Consider the following 18,717-nt stretch of genomic DNA (forward strand, 5'->3'; position numbering starts at 1 on the left):
GCAGGCAAGGCATTGTTTGGCGAGACCGAGGACAAGGCAGAGGAAAATGCCGGCTCCGACGAGTCCCCGCTCCGCTGGCGTCGACGAGGCCCTGCTCCGCCGAGGCCCCGCGGTGCCAACAACGAGGCAGAGGACACCGCCGGCTCTGCTGAGGCCACACCCTGCCGGCAACGAGGGGGAGGATTTCCCCCGCTCCGCCAAGGCGCCGCCCACCGGCAACGAGACAGAGGACATTGCCGGCTCTGTCGAGGCCCCGCCCCGCTGCCAACGAGGCCGCGCCACACAGAAAACGAGGAAGAGTAGAACACGGTAGGTCGCCGCCGCTCGGGTTAAAGTAAGGCCACCGCTACAACCCTTTGGTTGAAGCCAAGCTAGGCGGGTTGACCACTGATGGCCGGTTAGCTTCTTGGCGGTGACGTGTAGTCGGAGAGCTATGTTGGAGAAGGACGCTGCTTCTACTTAACTGCTGGTGCAGTTGGCTGACTGACACGTGGGCCCAACAGGCATCTGGGCCACATGTCAGTTATGCAACTGCACCTGCAATTAAGTCACTGAAGCTTCTGTTCGGCTCAGCCGGACACAGGTGGTTAGCTTCGGTTAATTAATTATACCTCCAGCGCACCCCTTTTTAGTTGAAGAATGTATGAAATGTAATGAAATCCGGCATGTTTATATGAAATCCGACCGTCTATGAATGTATTTATTTTGATTAGTTCAAATTCTTGTATCACTGGCATTGGATGAACATGCAAAACAATACGTACTGGCATTATTCCTAGGGTGATCACCTCGTTTGCAGCAGTTTCACATGTACTCCCTCCGGTCCTTTCTACTCTGCATACAAGTTTTGTCTGTAGTCAAAGTATCTCTACTTTGACCAATCTTATAGAAAAAAGTATGCACTTTCACAATGTTAAAAAGGAACAGAATGAGTACAAAGAGTTTGAGTAGCTTTTTAGCCAATATTTACTTCACAACTAAACAATAAAGAAAAAATGGATCAACGCTGCTGACAGCAAAGCGCGTCCCATTAGAAAATATCAAACGCATGTCTTCTTGCTAAAATAAATGAGAAAAATTTGACAAGGTTGTCCCATTCCAAAATATCAAATGCCTACAATTGTGGAATGGGCAGGGTTTGCCATCAGTTCGGACATTGACATGGCACCTCGTGCTAAATAAACCAATTGTTCTTTTTGTGCAGTTCCACCAAAATAAACCAAATTCGCGCGTAGCTTGTATGATTTCACCCTTATATGTTGCAACGCCTTGAACTTATCGGCACCCCCTTTCTTGTGGTGGAAATGAATGATTCGACGTATTCATGAAAATTTTGTGCAGTTCCCATTGAAATCAAGCTGAGCACCCCTGTTTGCACAAATACAAAAAAAGTGATTAGTATAAAGCAAACTGTACTATGAATTGACAGTTTAAACAGGCACCTACATGGTCCATGTAGAGCACACTTTTAGAAAAATGGAACTCACCGGTGTCGGGGAAACGACACCTATGGGATCACTGGAATCCCTTCTACGGTTGGCGGGCGCGAGGTTGTGGGAAGAGCAGGTCTAACAGGAAGCACATGGCTCGTTTACCCAGGTTGGGGCCGCGAGGCTGCGTAATACCCTAGTCCTGCTTTGGTGGATGTATTGAGTGTTCTTGTGTTCTTGAGCTAGCTACGGGGTGTAACTTGCCCAAAAAAGCCGAATCCCTCTCCTGGTCGCCTCGGGCCTCCTTTTATAGGCAAAAGGGGTCGCCACAGTGGCACACAGGAGGTGGAAAGGTCTACAGTGTGCGAGCTTATCGCTCGGCATTATGGGACAAAGCGCATTCTGTCGGGTGGTAGGTGCGACATATGCCAACGGGTGGCTTATCATTGTGGGAGCCAGCAAGACATCGCCGGTGCCTGGAAACGGGATAAGGCGAAGACATGCACGCCGGTGAATCTTACCCAGGTTCGGGGCTCTCCGTGGAGATAACACCCCTAGTCCTGCTCTGCGGGGTCTCCGCATGATCACTAGATCAACACAAGTAGCTACAAGTGCTCCTTGAGCTGTTTGGCTAGAGGAGGAAGAAAGGCAAGGCTAGCTCTCCTCTTCCCTCTACGTGGTGGCTAAAACTATCTTAGAGATCAACCCTTTGCATGGGTGCCCTGGGGGTTTATATAGGCCTACCCCCTAGGGATACAATGGTAATCCGACTGGGTGCGGGTCCCAGCCGTCAGTGTCTGTGCTCACCGGCTTCTCCGTCGGCCGTTCGGGCCCACCGACTGGTGGGTCCCGCCGGCTGCCGGCCTCTTGGTTGACAGGCCGGTCCCACCGCCTGGGGGCCTTGTCGGCGGCTGGTTACAGTTGCCTCGCCCCTGATGACGAGGGCTTTGTCGAGGTAAGCATGGCTACAGTGCCGCCGCCTGGCGGGCTCTCACTGTAGCCTCACCTCATCTTGTCTCATTAATGATGCACATACTTTGAGGGAGGGAGGTAGCCGGCTACGCCTCAGGCCGACTAGGGGAGGCCTGGCCGCCTTCGAGCGTCTCTCTGGCTGAGGGGGCCCGCCGCCCGCGGGCCGTACTGGCGCCTGTCGTGGGTGACGTCACGGTCAACATGGCAACAGTGCCGCGCCGGACGGGGGATGGCTGACCCGTACGGCGCACTGTGGCCATGCATGCTCCGGGATTCGGGGGTGGCAGGCTGTACTATAGCCACGCCCCGTCTCATCACCGTTATGTGGGTGCAGCCCTTGAGGGTGCTGCCTTGGCCGGCTTCTGGGAGTCGGCCTTCTTCATGGCCGGCTTCTGGGAGTCGGTCCTCTTGGGGCTGGCTTCCTGGAGTCGGCCATCTCGTAGCTCTCTTCGGGCAGGTTTTTGAGGCCGGGTCGCCTTCTAGTAGTCGGCCTTGCTGATAGCCGGCCAGAGGAAGGCGGCCCCGTGCTCTGGATGCTTGAAGGCTCGATTGGCCTGGTAATTTTTTGAAGAGCCAGGGGGAGTCGGTTAGGCTACCCGTGGCCATTTACTCCGACACATTAAATGCGCTACTTAGGTGTCCATTAGCTTTATCGGGGACGGGAACGAGGCCCGTCCCGTCCGTCGCCGCTCCGTCTCGCTTCAACACGCGCCCGGGCTAGTGAAGCGTGTGGTGCCATGTAGGCAGGCAGGCTGCTGAGGTGGCGCGGTGGTGGAGCCTTCACGAAGATTTGCATGGCACCACGCAGGTGCTTGCTTAGTAGGTGTAGAGGCCGCCCCTCGCCACGCAGGTGCCTGCCCAGCTGGTTGAGCTAGCAGTTGCTTGGGGACGGCTGTGGAGTCTTGGTTGGTGTGGGCCTAGTAGTGGCCCTGCTGGCGTCCTCGGCAAGGGCCTTGCCGGGGGCCCGGCAAGGGTCTTGCCGTGGCATTGCAGTCGTCCCCGGCAAGGCGCTTGCCGGGGGTCTTGTGGATTCCCTCGGCCGGGATCCCGCCGAGGGTCGCCGTCTTCTGGTCCTCATCTAATCTCACATGTTTATGATCTTGACGAAGATCTGCATGCCACCACAGAGGTGCCTCCCGAGTCTTGGTTCCAATGCAGTTGGTTGGGTTGGAACCCGTGGGCTCAAAGGTGGCTCGCTCTGTTGGTGTTGGGCAAGCTGCCCTGGCAAGGCTCTTGCCGGGGCCGCGGGGGCCCCCCGGCAAGGGTCTTGCCGGGGGAGTCCACCTCGCCCCTTTGCTATCTTGCGTTCTTGGTCTTGGCGTTGCCTCGGTTGTCTTGTGCTTCGGCTTCTCTCCGGCTCCCCTCCTCTGCCGTGCTTAGTGTGGCCGCGGCGCACGGCTCTGACTGCCCGTGCACAAGTAAAGGGGTCAAAAGGAGAGCCCCTACTCTTGTACACCGACAGGAGCCCCCGGGCCTGGGCCACACATAAGCGTGACACGTTGTTGGGCCAGGCCCAGAACGGTGCGCGGGCAGGTGGGGCGGATTTTACCGCAGTAACTCTTCGTCCGCTGCGCTTCCCCACGACCCGCGTTGAACGCGCGACTTGGAGAGTCATGTGTGACATGGGGGTCATGCGTGGGGCAGTTCCCGCACGCATGCGTCACATCGCAGTTAATGGGAAAAGAGGCGGCCCGCGCCTTCCCCGTAAAAAGGAATAACCGCGGGCACGCTGCTCATTTACCCTTCGTTCTTTCCCCAATCTCGGAACCGCCGTCCCCTTCTTCCTCCTTCTCGAGCCCTTGCCGTCGCTCGCCGCCGCCGTGCCTTTTCCATCCTCCATCCCTCGCTTCCCGCAGCCGCCATGGCACCCAAGACCAGCAGAGGCAAGGGAGTGGCCAAGGATGCCGGGGAGAAGGAGCCGCCGGAGAGCGGGTTGGCGGTGCGGCGGACGCAGCACGCCTACTTCTCGTCGACGGTCGACGCGGTCGAATTCCGGGACTACTTCAGGCACCTATGGGGGTGCAAGACGGGAAGCGAGACGACGGGGCATCCGGCCACGCGCGTCATCCCCGCTGCCTTCGCCGAAGCTGGCCCGAATCGGTACCCTTTTTCGTTGACTACTTTTCTTGCGGCCTCTACCCCCCCCCCTTCTCTGATTTCTTCAGCGACATCATGCACACCTACGGCTTCCACCTTCTGGATTTTACTCCAAATGCCGTGGCGGGCATGGCTCTCTTTGCGCACCTCTGCGGGGGTTTCACCGGGGTGCATCCTAACACGGCGCTCTTTCGCCACTATTTCTTCCCTCGCATCCAAAACGGGGGTGCCATTTCCGGTTGCGTCGCCTGGATCCCTAGGACCCAGGCAAAAGAGACATATTCGTCCGGCGCCCAGAAGGAGAGGTGGGAGGAGTGGCGAGGCCGGTGGTGCTGGATTGAGGAGAAGGACCCACCAGCATTCTGCGAAGTTCGCCAGGCGCCGCCGGTCCGCAGAAGCGACTGGAGCGATGTCGATGTCAACGACAAGAAGCTCACGATCGCCACCACCAGGATCCTTCGTCTAGCCGAGGCCGGACTCACCCTTGAGATGATCGGGGCGGATTTCATCCACCTCCGAATCGCTCCGCTGCACAACAAGGGGAGGCCGTCCTGGCTCTTCACGAATGCCGCCGACATCATGAGGCTCCGCCCCGGCCTGGACCACAATTTCACGGTGATGGGGCACGCCCACTTCTGCCAGCGGCTGTATCAGCTCGATGTGAACCGCCATGGCGAGGTCGAGCGGTCCGGCAAGGCCGCGAAGGCCTGCAAGGTCGCCAAGGGGCCTTTGTTCAAATTGCCGGCGGGGGTGGTCCCGCTGAGGAACAACTCGCATCAAAGCGACATCATCGCCATGATGCCGGACTTCAACGCGCACGGCCTCGTCCCAAATTGGGACGAGCCGCCGGAGGATCAGGTGTAGGAATTTTTTGACACCTTGGAGGAGAAGTACGTCACCGCCGAGCCGTGGCTCGTTCAGGACACCACCCAGGCGGAGCTGGACTACATCACCGCCAGGGTGGTGGAGCCGGAGCTCGCCAAGGAGGCCGGCAGCGCCGGCGGCGTGGAGGACAAGGCCGTAGCGGAAGCGGGGGAGAAGGAGCTTGCCCAGTGGGCGGAGGTCGCTGGGGAGGCCAGCAGCGCCGGCACCAGGGCCCCTCTCTCTCACCAAAGATGTGGTCGACGAGTCGTCGGAGGAGTAGGCCTAGGCCGTCGACCCTCCGGCCACGGGGAGTGGGCGAGTCCTGCGGCGGGCCACCTCTAGCGAGCCGGTTCGGCCTGGCTGGGTCGTGCAGCCCCGGCAAGCCCAGGAGGCGTCCGCGCGCCAAACGAGGGTCGCGGCTGCGAAGAAATCAGTGAAGGCCGCGATGGCGACGAAGTAGGCAACTGCCTCTTCTTCGTCCAAGCGCCCTCGGACTCCATCGGCTTCCCCTCCTCTGGCAGATGTCGACGCGGAGATCTTCTTCGACTTCAGGTCCCTCAGCCCAAGGAGGAAGAGGAAGGCAGCAGAGGAGGAGGTGGAGGACGAGTAAGTATCTTGCTCCTTTTTGTCATCTCCGTCTCCTCAATCTCTGCCGCTTGTCTTAATCTGTTCTTCTTCCTTGTAGGGATGCGGAGACACTGGCCCAGAGGGTGAAGAGGGCCAGGGCTTCGGCGAGCGGCTAGCCCCCGGTAGGCACTTCTGGTACGCCACTAGTGGTGTTGAGGAGCCCGGACAGCATCCCCAGGCACAACCCCCGGCGTAAGTTCATCACTCACCCCTCGTCGACGTGTGTTGGTAGTACGATCCTTCGGTGCTGACCTTGCCGTGGTTGCAGGAGGAGGACGGCAGCAGGAGGAGCCACAGAGGGCTACCCCCAACACGCCGCCCCCATCGACCACGCAGCCCCGAGGGGCGTCCCCGGCAAGGGCGCCAAGCACCGAGCCCATGCACACGGAGGAGGAGGAGGCGCACTCGGGCGCTGGTGGCTTGGCCTCAGCGCCAAATGTTGGCGGGGAGGGAACCTCTGCTTCCCAGCCCGGCACTGGTAAGCCACTCGCCTTCCGTCCCTGTTCTTTCTAAATTCTTGGTCTTGGCCTCACCTCATCCCCTTCTCAGTATCCAGATCCCCCCTCGGCGGACCCAGAGGACATAGACACCGTCATCGAGGATGTCGCCAAGGCCGCCGAGGCGGAGGCCGAGAAGATCGCCGCCGAGGAGGCCGCCAAGGGCGCTTCTGAGGACGCAGCCAAGGGGCCTGCCGGGGAGCCCGGCAAGGCTACTGCCGAGGAGGCCGGCAAGGGGCCTGCCGGGGAGGCCGGCAAGGCCGCTGCCGAGGAGGAGGTGGTTCACGACCAGCCTTCCTCCTCTGCTGCCTCTGGCTCCGGCAAGTACCTGAGGGTGAGTGACGACCTTTTCGTCCACCTCCCAGGAACGTCGAGCTCCAGGGCGCCCATCGAGGGAGAGGTGTTCGACGAGGAGGTGCTTGCTGCCGCCGAGCTCAAAGTTGTTGACGAGCCGAGCGCCGGTGGCGACGGTTCTCAGGAGGAGCGGCTTCTCCAGGCCATGGGTGCCAATTTTTTGAAGCTCTAGGCGACCCACCACGCCCGCCTAGACAAGGCCAAGTCCAGGATGGCAACGGTGGACAAGGCGGAGGCGGACCTCAAGGTGCGCGTCGCCGAGACATAGACTTGGTTCCGCCAGGCTTGTGAGGAGCTGAAGGTCGCCCAGGGTGAGCTGGCCAAGCATGACGTGGAGCTCACCATGAAGCGGGCCGACATCGAGAAGGCCCAGGAGACGGTGGAGAGCTTGGCTGCCGCAGCCGAGGCCGCTCGAACCCAGCACCAGGCTGCGCTGAACTCCCAGGAGGAGGACCTTGCCGCGCGTGAGGAGAAGCTTGCCGCAATGCTCCGCGGCAAGGATGAGGAGGTGAAGAAGCTCGTCGTGCAGTGGACCCGGGAGCTGGAGCAGAGGCACAAGGAGTCACTCGATGCCCAGGCTCTAGTTCACGCCGACAAGGTGTAGGAGATAGAGGTGGAGCGGGACGGGCTGAAGGACCAGACCTTGAAGCTGGCTGAGGAGAAGAACACGCTCAACGGTGCCCTGGTGGAGGCGCAGGGCGCAGTCCTTGGCAAGGCTGAGCAGCTCTCCATGGCCAACGACTCCATCAAGGATCTGAAGCTGAAGCTGGAGATTTTTGAGAAGATGCTCTTAGAGGCCAAGGCTCGGGAGGAGACCCTGGCCAAGGATCTGGAGGCCGAGAAGCCGCAACGGAATAACGAAGCCGCCAACCACAAGGATTTTTTGTGGAGGGCGAGAATCGCTGGATCAGCCGCCTTGAGGACGTCGCCGGTAGGATCACCATGCAGCTGGACACCATGGGTATGCCAAACGTGAGGTACGCCCCGGATCGCAGCACGACCTCCAACGCCAGGCTGACCCTATTCTTCGAGGGTGTCCTCAGGGCCCTGGAGCAGCTCCACTCCAATCGAGCGTCCTCTCTGGCCAACGAGTCCCGGAGGCTCTGCCGGTGTGCCATGACCAAGGTCCTTGCCAAGGTGACATACTGGAACCCCGACCTCGACTTCGATGCCGCGCTGGAGAGCTTGCCGGAGGGTGCTGACCTCACGGCGCTCAAGGAGCGTATCATGCCCATCATCAGCTGCATCGACGGAATCGAGAGGGTGGAGGGCCAGCGCCGAGATTAGGCACCCCGTTTCTCCTCCCGTTCACGACCAAGACAATTTCTATCTTTAGTTAGAACCGCAGCAACAATGGATGTAATATAACTCTGCAGTACTTTTGCTACAATGCATGTTATTTTCCTGTTCGATTTTCCTTTGTATGGCCACCCTACGTTAACCGGGTAGGCTTGCCGGCGCGTAAACCCAGGGTGGCGTCTTGAGGACGGATCCCCAATGGCCTGCCGGGTGTGCTTGCTGCCGGGCGAACCACCTTACCGCCCTTAACGCGACCGCTCGAACTGTCGAGCTTGACTCGAGTCAGAATCAAGAGTGTTGCCAATTGCGGAAGGCTACCCTGCCACTCTCGACGCGGCCGCTTGAGCTGTTGAGCGGACTCGAAACAGAACAAGGGTGTTGCCAATTGCCGGAGGGTCCCTTTGCGTGCAGGTTTTCCATACAAAGAACGAGATCTCCGAGGGGAATAACCTTATATAAAAAAGAAAAATTTAAAGTCCGGCGCGACTTAGCTTTCCTGTCGCCGCTCTGGCGCCCTTCGCGCTTGCAGACGGCGCCGTTCTCTTGGCCGTCTTCTTCTTGGGAGCCATGGCGATGAAGAAACTGCCAGGCTAACTGCTAGACCAGATTCTCACGACTGCGCCCCCTACCTAGCGCGCCAAAGATGGCGCTAGAAGGAGAAACGACACCTATGGGATCACTGGAATCCCTTCTACGGATGGCGGGCGCGAGGTTGTGGGAAGATCAGGTCTAACAGAAAGCACACGGATCGTTTACCCAGGTTGGGGCCGCGAGGATGCGTAATACCCTAGTCCTGCTTTGGTGGATGTATTGAGTGTTCTTGTGTTCTTGAGCTAGCTACGGGGTGTAACTTGCCCAAAAAAGCCGAACCCTCTCCTGGTCACCTCGGGCCTCCTTTTATAGGCAAAAGGGTCGCCATAGTGGCACACAGAAGGTGGAAAGGTCTAGAGTGTGCGAGCTTATCGCTCGGCATTACGAGACAAAGCGCATTAAATGCGCTACTCAGGTGTCCATTAGCTTTATCAGGGACGGGAACGAGGCCCGTCCCATCCGTCGCCGCTCCGTCTCGCTTCGACACGCGCCCGGGCCAGCGAAGCGTGCAGTGCCATGTAGGCAGGCAGGCTGCTGAGGTGGCACGGTGGTGGAGCCTTCACGAAGATTTGAATGCCACGACACAGGTGCTTGCTGAGTTGGTGTAGAGGCTGCCCGTCGCCACGCAGGTGCCTGCCCAGCTGGTTCAGCTAGCTGCTGCTTCGGGACGGCAGTGGACTCTTGGTTGGTGCGGGCCTGGCAGTGGCCCTGCTGGCGTCCTCGGCACGGGCCTTGCCAGGGGCGTGGCAAGGGTCTTGCCGTGGCATTGCAGTCGTCCCCGGCAAGGCGCTTGCCGGGGGTCTTGTGGATATCCCAGCCGAGGGTCACCGTCTTCTGGTCCTCATCTAGTCTCACATGTTTATGATCTTAACGAAGATCTGCATGCCACCACAGAGGTGCCTCCCGAGCCTTGGTTCCAATGCAGTTGGTTGGGTTGGAACCCGTGGGCTCAAGGGTGGCTCGCTCTGTTGGTGTTGGGCAAGCTGCCTCAGCAAGGCTCTTGCCGGGGCCGCGGAGGCCCCCCTGGCAAGGGTCTTGCCGGGGGAGTCCACCTCGCCCCTTTGCTGTCTTGCGTTCTTGGTCTTGGCATTGCCTCGGTTGTCTTGTGCTTCGGCTTCTCTCCGGCTCCCTGCCTCTGCCCTGCTTAGTGTGGCCGCGGCGCGCGGCTCTGACTGCCCGTGCACAAGTGAAGGGGCCAAAGGAGAGCCCCTACTTTTGTACACCGACAACCGGAAACAATCCTAGAACAACATTGTACTCGCGCATCACAGCAAGAAAATGGAGATTTGTCAGTCCTTCTGAGCTGAAGTTAGTTTGGTCTTGTGGGGAGTAATGTAACCATCCTTCAACTGCTCCTTCTGATGAGAAGATAGACAGGGCTTCTTCATCCTGGCATAATCGGAACTAGTCACTTCACGTACTCCATATTCTTCTTCAGAGGAGGATGATCCTATTGTGCAAAGACAAGAGGACAACTAAATGCTAGCATCCCTGTTTGCCCGAAAAAAAGGAAAGGAAATATTTAAAACAGCACAGATGAAGCACTTCTCAAGGACAATACCACTTTTTCATGATAGTATCTAAACAGTAGCACAACACCAATAGAGATGACAAAGCTCAATCATATGGATGAAATCAGTGGGCGAGTACCAACCTTTGTCAGGAGGCTTATTGTGTAGAGCATATAGATGAAGCACTTCTCCGCAACCATCTGTTGCTATCTACTGTGGTGGCCGTGCAGTTCCACTAAAATATATGGTATCTTCAAAGAAGATCCCTGTTTGCACAAGTAGAGATAATTACGTATTACATTAAGAGTGGCATCAAATCAGTGGCAAAATAATTGCTCATTCCATCCATAGCAATAAATTAAGATGCAAAACTATATCATTACTTGTGTCATCACAGTTCCAGTGCTTCATTTCAGCACCGGGAGTTGATTTTTGTTTTTCTTCCGCTTGTTCTTCCCCTTCATCACTTGGTTCAATAACAGACAAGCTTTGCCTTCAATGTAAGATTTGGCATGTCAATTAGGTTGCACAAGTATAGCACTAAACCATGACATAAATTTCTGATGAAAGTGGCAAAATACAGGCCAACAGTTGTGAAATATCCTTATCTTACCTCAATGGGACATTACGGTGCTCATACAGATTGGAAGTCTTGTCTCCATTTGTGCAGTTCACTAAAATCAAGCAACATTACCGTACAAGTAGCACAACATATGAAAGCACACTGCAGAATCATGTGAAAGAAGGCTACTACTGACCTCTCATGACACGGAATTCAAACAACTCACAAGAAGAAGATCTGAACCAAATTTGCCAACACGGATAGGAAGTAAGATCCCCTCTTGTGCAGTTCCACTAAGATCAAGCAATCAAGCAACGTTGTCGGTGTGACATTTTGGTTGAAATGCACAAAACACTCTTAAAACAAAAGTGTTTTGTGCAGTGCAACAAAAGGTCACAATGGCAACGAGGTGAAGTAGATAACCCTGTTTACACAGAGGTGCAAAGGAAACAACTAGTGGTCAATAACGGTGGATGACACAGAAGCCAACAAAAAGAAGCATCTACCTTATCTAAATGGGAAAGAAAGCAAGACAGTAGCATTTCTCAAACGGTGGCATTGATTAATATTAATAGAGAGATTATATTAACAATAAAATTCATTAAACATGTAATTTGCTTTTAACTGTGGCATTGCATCAATTTTCCAGCGGCATTATTAGAGGGTGTTTGTTTACAGGGACATTTTGATGGAGGGACTAAAAAACTCCGTCTCAGTCCCATCTAAACCAAACAGGAGGGACTTTTAGGGACTAAAAGTGGGCATTTGGGACTAAAGAAGGAAGACCCCGAGGGAGAGTCTTTTTGGGACTTTTTCCAACAGTTGCCCCTGCCACGCATCACACCTTGTCTCTATTAGTTCATTATTAGGGGTAACATGGTCTTTTAGCATGTCATTTAATAACCTCTAGTCCATGTTTTGTCCCTGGAACCAAGCAGGTAGGGACTAGGGAGTTTTTAACCAAACAGGGCCTTAGATTAACAATAGCTAAAGAGTTGCACGGGACAATGGGCGCACCAGCACCATGTGCATCTACCGATGTACTGGGGTGATGCACAGTCTGTTGCAACAAAGAACAAACAACCAAGGAGCATATTTGTGTTGGTCCCAGTTTTGTTATCTTTAGACACCTTTCCCTATGTGAGCGCAACAAATCTAGTCCTGCTCAAACTCTACAGCCTTGTCCCCCAAAACAAAAGATCAGTTTGTTACAGATGTGCGTACTGCGTTTGTCATTGTTTTCCCTTTTCGACCAACGTAGGGCTGGATAGCCAGTCTGTACTAGTACTTTCCCCCCTTCCTTTCCTCTTTGAACCACGTCCTAGATTTATGCTATACAACTTTCCCCACTACTTTCCCCCATTCGTTTCCTCTTAGAACCACGTCTTAGGTTCATGCGATACAACTTTCCCCCTTCCTTTCCTTTTTGAACCACGTCCTAGATTCATGCTATACATCTTTTCCCACTACTTTCCCCCATTCCTTTCCTCTTTGAAGCACATCCTAGATTCATGGTATACAACTTTCCCCACTACTTTCCTGTTTGATTCAACACCTAGATTCGAGTGCAGAAGCGGAACAAGCCCACATGCAGCTAGAGCAATGCATGTGGAATAAGTAAATTATACCTTAAGGTTCTTGGGGTGTGGTTCGGTGGGCGACCGGAGGCCGTTCGGCCCACACTATGTACGGCGGCGAAGAACAAGGGGTCGGAGGCCCTCCCGCACCGCCGCTGGGTGAATGTGAACAGCTGCGCCGGTAGTGGATTCCCTCCCTCGCCGATGGCGACAGTGTTAAGCCTCCTTCCCTTCCCGGCAGACGGATCCTGCCGGCTCTTTGACCAGTAGTGAGGGGAGAGAGAGAGGCCAACGAAGTCTTTTTTAGATCTGGAGAGGGTGAGAGAGTGTGAACAGAGCAACTACAAGCAGACCAGCAGTGAGGGGAGAGAGAGAGGCCAATGAAGTCTTGTTTAGATCTGGAGAGGGTGAGAGAGTGTGAAGAGAGGAACTACAAGCGCTGAGGCTCCAGCATGTATATATATACTGAGAGAGTGTCAAGACTGCAAACCCTAGAAAACAAGCACCGAGGCTGCAGCTGATCGTATAGCTCCGTATCCATCCATTTTGACTAGTCAAAGAATCGTCCTGGCATGAATTATGCTCAAGTGTAGTTATCGAACCCGAGACCTCAAGTTTGATGAGCGAACAGGCTAACCAGCTACACAACCCTCCCGTTATGTTCAACGAGAGAAAAATAACCTTTTATACATTCTTGCATTCATGTGATAAGCATGCCGTGTTTTTTGTGTGGGAGTCATTGGGATTTAAATCATAATCGTGTCATGTGGCTTTGGTGGTAAGACTATCCACAGTGGTGCAGAAATAATGCAGCCTTAGTCACCTTACCTCTCTCCACATAGTACGTTGGGTCCCACCAGTCAGAGGGTGAAACAAACAAATTAATAAGAAAAAATAAAAGCGCCAGCGGTGTATCTTACCTCACACATCTCGCTACTGCTCGGGAACACTGTCCAATTGATCCCTCTGTTCGCTCACGTACTATTTTAAGTGAATCCTTATTATAACATGCACACAATTTTGGGCACTTGTATTCGACCTAAGTCAGTGTGCCACCGTATCTCGTGCGACACCCTCCGTCTAGGTGTAATAAGTCACGTTAGAAGGTGCAGCGGGACCAAGGTGCAAGCAGATTGGAGGAGAAGGAGAAACTTGACCGGTCATTCCTCCAATCAAAGCCCTGATTTGTGTCTCTAAATGCAACAATTAATCCAAACAACTAAGAGATGTCATCTTAGCTACCATGTAGGGCCACGTATTAACTCGCATGCAAGCCGACTTTGATTTCTTGACTGATCAACGCGTAGTTGCGCTCCATGCATTGGGTTTCCGGGGGTCATAACAAGGCAGAGTAAGGAGCGTTTGGTTACATTGCTTAGGCTGGTCAAAGTGGTGAGTAACTTGGACTAGTAACATGCATACGTTACTAGTCTATGTTACTACTACGCGAAGTTTGCCGTTGGAAGCGAGCCGATCTGGCTCTCCTGAGCTAGCAAGGTTTTTCTAGCCCACCCAAGCTAGCTGCCCACAAAAGCTAACATATTTTAACAGTTCCAAACGCCTAACCTTGCCCGGCTATGCTATAAGTTGTTCTTGCTAAGGATCCAAACGCTCCCTAAGTAACAACGCTCGCTAGCAATGAGGCCAGGAGGGGATTGAGATGCGAAGTTAATGGACGACGCCTAAACATTTTGGGAATATCTGATTTCCGTAAGATGACTTGACACCTAGACGGAGGGAGTACTACTCCTCAGTCCAGGTTTGATGGAATATTCATCACCTCTTCTCTTCTTGTACGTACTCCATTTGTATCGCACTTCCTGTGGCTTCGGACTCGCACGATTTTACTATTCTATGAACCTATGTGTGTGTGTGCGTGTGTGTGTGTGTCAGAGAGAGCGACAGATCGACCTACTCCTACAGAGAGATGGTGCGTAGTGTACGATTTTAGCCGCGAGAGTTGGTGCATCCTCTCGTTTCCGGGCGTCCGGTAGGGGCAGGCGGACAGCTGCCACACCCGCTCCTGACCAGCCTGGCCCACCCAAAGCCCCTCCATCGCCCGCGCGCGCTTCCCGCCCGAAACGGTCAGCGCCGCTCCAAAGAATCGGTGCCGCATTCATGCCCGGGCAGAGCGGACGTGACCTCTCACTGGCGCCTGCGTTGAAGGGAGAAGCGGATTCAAGAGTGATGGTTGCTTCGTCCGTCCAACTTACTGCTGGGTCTATGTGATTTGACGGCTCATTGGTCATTATTACTGAGGTGGTAGGACTGCTGGATGTCCCACACTTTCGGCAAAAGGAGGTACTACTAGATTACAATTTTCTCCATTCTTACGGCCGAGGAATGCAAGAGCAGTGAAAACACGCAGGCTCAGTGATTACATGGCGCACCTCACACTATCACCATATTTTGTGGACACCGTGCGACACCTAACTCTTTACATAGTACTCCCTCCGTTACTAAATATGAGTCTTTGTAGAGATTCCACTAGGTGGACTACATACGGAACAAAATGAATGAATCTACACTTAAAATGCATCTATATACATCCATATGTGGTTCATGGTGAAATCTCTACAAAGACTTATATTTAGGAACGGGGGAAGTACTAGTATAGTACGTACTGTAATTTATCAGCGAGATAGTACAATGCTATGAAGCTTCCAGCTTCTGTTACATGTATCTTGCGTCCAAGGTTGCCCATTGCAACATTTCATCAAATACAAAGGAGACTAACATGCATGCTATTGCATCTCAATGATTGACAGATCATAGCAAATATCGGTTCCTCAAAAAGATCATAGCAAATATGTACTCCCTCCGTTCCAAAATAAGTGTCTCAACTTTATGCAGGGGGTGTTTGTTTCCAGGGACTTTTTAGTGTAGGGACTAGAAAAAGTCCCTCTTAGAGACTTTTTAACCAAACAGGAGGGACTACTAGGGACTAAAAGTTGCTTTTTGGGACTTAATGAAGAAGACTCTCAACGAGAGTCTTTTCTGGGACTTTTCCAACAATGCCCCTCCCTGCACCCATTGCCCCGCCGCCCCATGGTGTTGTTTGGTTGTTATTTTTCTGTATACTGGGGGTAACATGGTCATTCAATAAACTCTAGGGAGCGACTAGGGACTTTTTAGTCCCCGAAAACAAACAGGGAGGGACTTTTTAAGGAGCAGGGACTTTTTAGTTGGGACTAGAAAAAGTCCTAGGACTTTGAACCAAACAGGGCCTCAATATGGACTACATACGGAGCAAAATGAGTGAATCTACACTCTAAAATATGTCTATATACATCAGTGTTTGGAGTAGTAGTTCATATTGAAATCTACTAAAGGACATATATATATTCCAAACAATATGATAATCTCTCTAACCAAGGTAGTAGGGACGAGGAGTAAATGGAGGGAGTAGTAAAATTTTCTCCTCGTCCTGCGAGCCACCGCACGCGTGGGCGAGGGAGCGGGCGTAAGGCGTACAGTACTACTACTAGTAAGCAAGCTTCACCTCATCCTGCGAGCTACCCCTCCCGTGGGCGGGGGAGACGGCGTACTAAGCAAGCTTCTCCTCGTTCTGCGAGTTGACGGGACACATCAAAAGTACTCCAGTGTATAGAGCCTTGCCTCTAAGGTAGGCCCCACATGGTTTGCCTCTTTTTTAACATAACACGTCAAGTCGCAATTTGTTTGTTCACCCATGGTAGACGATCCTCCCTCCATCAAGTGGATAACCAGTACACGTGTCAAATTACCACGTGGGCTGCCTTTTCGTACAGAAATGAGCTCCACCGTGTACCCGCACGGGTGTGGTTGGGAAAGAGACGGGAGTACGTGCGCCGTGCATGCACCTCTTCTCTTCGTGCACGTCCCACCTACGTGGGTGTATGTGAGAGAGATACAAACCTAGACAAATGGCTTGTGCGTTCGTGAGTGCTTTTTGTTTCGGGGGGGTGATTTCGTGGATGTATTTGTGGGAATATGTGTCGATGACATCTCAAACAAAATTTTGCATGCAATGTGTGTGAAATGGAGGCCTATCCATATCATATATAGAGGGTCGGGCGATCCACGAGAAGAGAGGGAGGGGTCATATATATCGATAGAGTCGAAGAGAGGATCAAGTGGGTGGGTGCAAGATCGATGAAGAGAGCCATCGAAATTGTGTGTGTGTGTGTGTGTGTGTGTGTGTGGAAGTCAAAGATATAGGGCGAGTGACCTACCGGAACGTCATAGGACACATGTCAAGTTTGTGTGTGGTAGGGAGACATGACTAGAGCGCTCGATGTATTGGTGTGTGTGTGGGAGGGGGTGGCGGGAGGGGTAGGCAGAGGCCTAACTATAGAGGTAGAATGACTCGTATATGTATTGAGAAGGAGAGACCCAGCTATGTCTTGAGGGAGATCGGTCCACATCCATACATAACTGAAGGATGGGAAATAGGATGGGACAGAGAGAGAGAGAGGAGAGAGAGAGGGAGAGGGGTAGAGTGCTGGATGGGTGATGGAGTTGCTTCTCGAAGATGGTGGGAGAGGCCTACTAGACAAACTGAGGGTGGAACTGCAATATTATCAATAAGAGTGGGGATGTGTTTCTGTGTGTGCCTGTGCGTGATAGATCTGTCGGGACGCGTCCATGAATGATGAAGGGGAACCATGTGTTTGGTAAGCAAACCTAACTAGATCGGTAGATCAATTGTTGTTTGTCGGAGGAAGGGAGAGACATAACTAATGAGGTAGATCGATCGACGCGTGGGGAAAAACGAGTTATAAGGACCTAGCTAGCTATATGTATAGCGGGAGATCGGTCGGTGTACGTCCATTTGTTAGAGGCAAATAAGGCCCAGCGAGACAGATAGACAGAGAGAATGGAGCTAGGAGGTGGTGTGAGAGGCCCAGCTACTAGCTAGATAAGGGGAGGAGTGTGCGGTTGTGAGATCGATGAAAAGAGGGGCAAGAGTTTACACGTGTGTGGGACCGTATGAGAGACAAGAGGCAAGGACACATAAAGGATGAGATTGAAGGTGCGTGTGTATGTTGTAGGCAGACATCGCTGGAGAGGTTTATCGATCGGTGTGTGTCAGAAAGGAGTTGTGGAGACTGTGGGAGAACGACCTAAAGAAAATAAAATGAATGTGCGCGATGGATAGAATGCTGAGGGAGGGGGAAGGCGAGGAGGGTGTGTGCATGCACGAGAGAAAGTTAGTGGTAGCTACAAAGGTTAGAGGATTGTGTGGGTGTAAGAGACTAACAAAGATCATAATTTGATATGAAAGTGGATTCATATATTTGAATAGGAGATCATAGTGTTTTAAACATATGCATGCATGAATATAGCGGTGATACGCGTGTTGTGGTTTTGCACATGTTATACCATATGTGATAATGCATGGCGTTTGCAGCTCACAGCTAAATGTTGAACAATCTAAACCATACTATACATCGAACAATCTCACATTTTATTTGAATTTGCGATAATGTGTGGCGTTTGCAAGTTACAACTAAATATCGAACAATCTAAACAATACTATATATCGAACATTCTCACATTTTATTTGAATTTGTGGTAATGTGTGGTGTTTGCAACTCACATCTAAATACTTGTAGGCGTAGGGGGCGGGGCACCATACATAATGTGATAAACACATTATACATATGAGACATGGTTTAGATTATGAAGATCTAGCTGGAGCTTGAAATGTACTGTGATTTGAAATCAACATAAAGTGGATTCAAAAAATCGAGTTCGAGTTCATATAGTACACATAGTTCATATGTAACTCGAGACTAATCATGTGGTGTGCTGTGAAGATAATACACAAACGATGGTTTTACTTGACAATAATGATGATTTTAGATCTTATTAAAACAGAGAAACGAATTCAAATGCTTTGACTTCACAACAATCATTATTGTAGATCTTATTCAAATAGAGAAACGAATTAAAATTTAGTTCATATTGAAGCGGTAGTATATACGTTTCGAATGCACTAACACGTTCATTTGAGTAGTAGGTTGCATGCATTATACACGTAGCGAAATATTTTAATTGAACATAACATGAATTCAAAGTTTTGAATGACATTTGTAGTGCGAATTGACTTGGTACAGTACACGTTAGGCTTGTCAAGAAATTTCAACCCGGGCCTTGTTAGCCCGAAATATTTAAGATATATCTTTGTCTCGTTGTGCTCCGACAACACCCTCCATCTCAACCCGTGCCTTGCTATTCCAAAATTACAACGCGCGCGAAAACTCCCACCTCCTGTGAAATCCCAACACATGAAATGCCCGTGATACCCCTGAAACGAAAGAACCGCCTCAAATCGGTGGGGGTACTTTCGTA

This window comes from Aegilops tauschii, chromosome 7, assembly GCF_002575655.3.
Source record: "Aegilops tauschii subsp. strangulata cultivar AL8/78 chromosome 7, Aet v6.0, whole genome shotgun sequence".
NCBI classification, from domain to species: domain Eukaryota; kingdom Viridiplantae; phylum Streptophyta; class Magnoliopsida; order Poales; family Poaceae; genus Aegilops; species Aegilops tauschii.